Source organism: Lathyrus oleraceus, chromosome 1, assembly GCF_024323335.1.
Source record: "Lathyrus oleraceus cultivar Zhongwan6 chromosome 1, CAAS_Psat_ZW6_1.0, whole genome shotgun sequence".
In the NCBI taxonomy this organism is placed as follows: domain Eukaryota; kingdom Viridiplantae; phylum Streptophyta; class Magnoliopsida; order Fabales; family Fabaceae; genus Lathyrus; species Lathyrus oleraceus.
The window spans coordinates 194,925,220-194,929,900 of NC_066579.1; positions in this window are offsets into that span (position 1 = coordinate 194,925,220).

The following is a 4,681-nucleotide window of genomic DNA, read 5'->3' on the forward strand; positions in this document are numbered from 1 at the left end:
AATCATGTTTGCACAAATATTTTCACAAATACCAACCTACCATACAACTTTGCAAAAAGGGCTCCCTTAGAGTACTAAGGATGTTTTGGGTGCTTAAAACCTTCCCATTGCATAACCAACCCCCTTACCCAGATCTTTGACATTTTTATTAGTTTTTGATTTGATAAAACTTATTGGTTTTTGTTCGCTTTCTAACCTTTCCTTTGGATAAATAGAAGTGCGGTGGCGACTCGAATTGTATGATTTATTTTTGATTTAGTCAATAAATCTAAAGGTAACGAATACCCCGCTACAATAGGGAGTTTTTACTAAAATAGGATATATTAGTATCCTATTTAAGACATAACATTTCGTGCTAATGACATCGATCCAGAAATACTTAGGTAGATTACCATCATTGAACTAGTTTTAGCCAACTCCTTTAAAACACAATTTTTGCGCTCCACAACACCGTTTTGTTGTGGAGTTCTTGGAGCGAAAAAATTATGCTCAATGTCATGTTTATCACAGTAATTCTCAAAGAGGGGGTTTTCAAATTCGCCTCCATGAAAACTTTGGATATCAACAATTTTCAAATTCTTTTTATTTTGGGATAACCTTGGGAATCATGTAAAAGATGAAAAGTATCATATTTACTATACAAAAACATGACCCAAAAAAATCTCGAGTAATCGTCTACTATCACAAAACCATAGTAATTACTACCTATGTTTTTGGTCCTTGAGGGACCAAAGAGATCCATATGAAGAAGCTCAAGAGGTCTCAAGTTGAAACAATGTTTTTCCATTTAAATAAGACTTTTGTTTACTTACCCATTTGGCATGCATCAGATAAATGGTCTTTTAAAAAAAATATTTTTGAAGTCACTTTATTTAGTAAATCAAAGTTGACATGAGCTAGGCGTCTATCCCGTAACCAAGAGTCTTCTCTCACGGTCACTAGACACTTAGTTCCTACCAAGGATACATCATCTAAGTTAAGCATATATGTGTTATTAACCCTCAAGCGTTTAAACATACAATCTTTCTTTTCATTATGTTGAAACAAGCAACAAGTATTTGTAAAAATAACTTTAAAGACCTTGCCGTATAGTTGACTAATTCTAAGGAGATTATGTTTAAGACCATCAACTAATATAACATCGGAGATAGTAGTAGACGATGAATTACCTACAATACCTTTTCTAAGAATTGCTCCCTTGTTGTTGTCTCCATAGGTAACGAAATCCTTCTTCTTTGGCATAAAGTCAATGAATAGAGATATGTCACCCGTCATATGTCTTGAGCATCCACTATCGAGAAACCACATTTTCTCCGTAGAGAAAAGACATTCAACCTATAGAATCAAACAAGATAAATAGGTACCCAATTTTCATTTGGTTCTTGAGAGTGAGTGAAATCAAGGTTGCATTTGGGAAACCATTGAAAAGAACCTTTAGGAACAAAGAGTCTCCCAAACTTTAATTTTTCAATAGTGGGACCTTTTTGCAAAAATAGTGACAAGATAAGTTGCGGTGAGATGTACTATTTCTATTTGAGTCCTTTTGAACATATTTATGTTTTTTATATGAAGGGTTCAAAGACCGTTTAAACTGTGATGGATCAATAGAAAATGGAACATTTGGTTCTAAATCTTTGTCCAATTTAGCTTGAAGAGTATTTACCTTTTTTTACCAAATGTGACAAGTTTCACAACAAAACCATGGAGGTTTTCATCCTCATTCTCGTCTTTTTAAATATCTACCATAGATTTCTTAAGAGTTTACATCTTATTTTCAGTTTCTAAAACTTTAGCTTCTAAGTGTGAACAAATTCTTTTGTGTGAAGCTAACCTTTTAATATCGTATAAGGCTTCTCTATTTATATTTTCAAAAGCTTTTTGTAATTGAGAATAAGATGATTCATTAATAGATTCAAGCTTAGAAAGACTAACATTCTTCTTCTTCTTCTTGTTTTCCATGAAGAAAATCTTGGCTGATTCGACACTTGAACTTGAGATTTCATCACTTGAGGAATCACTTTCACTCTCCCAAGCAACATATGCTCTTTTAGACTTCTAGATTTCCTGTGATGGCCTTTCTCTTTGTCTTTCTTGATCATATGACAATCCTACCTATAGTGTCCGACTTTTCCATAATTGTAGCATGAACTACTAAGCTTACCCTTCTTATTCTCATCTTCCTTTGAGGAGTTAGATATCCTTCTAAATTTTATTAGGTTCTTGTTGGAGTGCTTGGCTCCATTTTTCCTTATATATCTATGGTACCTTTTGATGAACAACCCCATCTTTTCTTCATCATAATTCTTGTCATCACTTGTTTCACAATCACTTTTCTCATTGGTTAATGACTTTGAATTTGAATCCTTTAGATAAATAGACTTCTTTTTGACCCCCTTGTATTTGCCTTTCTTCTTCTTCGTCTTCTTCTCATGCTCTTTTTCATGTTTTTCCAAGCAAGTGAGTTCTTGCTCATGTTCTTCTAGCTTGCCAAATAAAGTTGTGAGATCAAGTGTTTTAAGATTATTCGCTTATTTGATTGCGGTGACCTTAGGTTGCCATTCTCTATTAAGATGTCTCAAGACTTTATTAGTAGCAATATACCTAGAGCATTTAATCAATTTATAAGATATGTGAACCTATTTTGCATGTCGACAATGGTTTCATCATGCTTCATGCGAAATAGTTCAAACTCTTGATTCAAGGTATTGATCCTAGCTTGTTTGACTTCATTAGTTCCCTCATAGGAAACTTCTAATGCGCCCCACATAGTTTTGGCGGTTTCACAATGGGAAACACAATAATATTCATCAACACCAAGTGCATATATGAGAATATTGTGTGCCTTCCAATCATGTGACCACAATTTCTTATCATTATCATTCCATTGACCTTCTGGTTTTGGTACAACAATATCTTCACCATGTTCATTGTAATTTGGGGTTAAATATACGATACCCCCTGCAATGTTAGCAAAATTCGGTTTGCCCCCTTATAATGTTTTTTTGATCCCCAATGATATGTTATCGAAAAGTTCGAATATGCATAATTATAACCAAAGTATGATAAATAACAAAAAACTGATCAACAAACTCTCAACCACAATCAATTTAATGCAATTCTAAAAGCATATACTATTCCCAATGATAAAATACACAAAAATACTATTGAGACAAATGATCAAACACCTTGTGTGCAATCGATTTTGTTTAGATATTTTTATAGTTTTATTTATCTTCAAATCCAACCAGAATCTAAAGGATTGTGATCAACTCAACAAACCTTTTTCAAATGGTTTTCAAAAGGATCAACCAAACGTATTGAACGCACAATCGATGAAGTTGATAATTTGCAAATTAATCGTAAAAGGGATAGGATAGAGACAATACACATGGATTTGTTTAGGCAGTTCCCCAATCAACCTTGCTATGGGTACGTCTGCCCTCAATTCGAACTCGAATTGAGATAATGAAATAAACCTTAATTTACAAAAGTAGAATACAAGAGAAATGTAGCAATACAAACCTAAAAATCCTAAGTTTGATGTTAATTCTAACACTTTCTCTTCTCTTGATCTGAGCCTGATCAAGTCACCCAACAACGCCAATTTGATCACCGTCATATGCTACTCCTTTGCAAGAACCTTCTGTTCTTCAAAGCCTTCACTCGACCGAATCTACATTGTGAATTGTTATAACCCAGGATTAACTAATATGATCCATCGGCTCACGCTACTCCTTTCCCAGAAACCCCGTTCTTCAAAGCCCTCACTCGATCAGATCCAAATTGCATAACCTTGTCCAACCTTCACTCGATCGGATCCAAATTGTGTAACCTTGTCCAAAACCTTCAAACCCTAATTGATATTGAAGGAAAACCCCAACTTGGTTTTGTTATTTGAAACCCTTCAAGATCTCAACATAATTTACAATTCAACAACCTAAATTGGATGCTATCAACCGATTCTAGATGACACCCAAACAAAGAATGATTATGTGTAGTTTGTTTGTGTTTATGGATAGAATGTAGGTTGAAAATGATGAGAACTATTTGAAATCTCGATTTTGTGTAGGTTTACTCTAGAAACTTACTAGAAACGATGCATGCATGTACAAGTTAGAAGCAAAAAGAATGCAAGAGGCTTAGAAAACAATGCAATTTTTCAAGATTTTTGATGTATGTGTCGACATATGTAAGTCAGATGTTGACCTGGTCGATGCATGTGTCGACATGTATAGGTCATGTGTCTACACATACAATCGTCACATCAAACAGAAGCTACAGGCTTTAAAAATGAGGTACATGTGTCAACCTGTAACTCGTATGTGTCAACGCATAGGAGATTTTTTCTTATATGTGTCGACCTATAGCGCGTATGTGTCAACATATATACTATTTTTCCCATAAAAACTTGTTTTTAATACATGAAACCTTTTTAAACTCATTTCAAAATGTTTTTATGCCTCTTAATGCTAAGATGCACATTAAGGCTCAAAGGATACCATCTAATTTACATAAATGCTAAAATATCCTAGTTTTGACATCATACAAAATACATCTAACGGAAAGTTGCACTCACACAAAACACGAGTAATTACGTTAATTTAAATGAATTTTATTTTATGTTTATAAAATTATAGCTAAGTATTTAAGGTGTAATTGCAATGGGTGCAACAAAATTGGT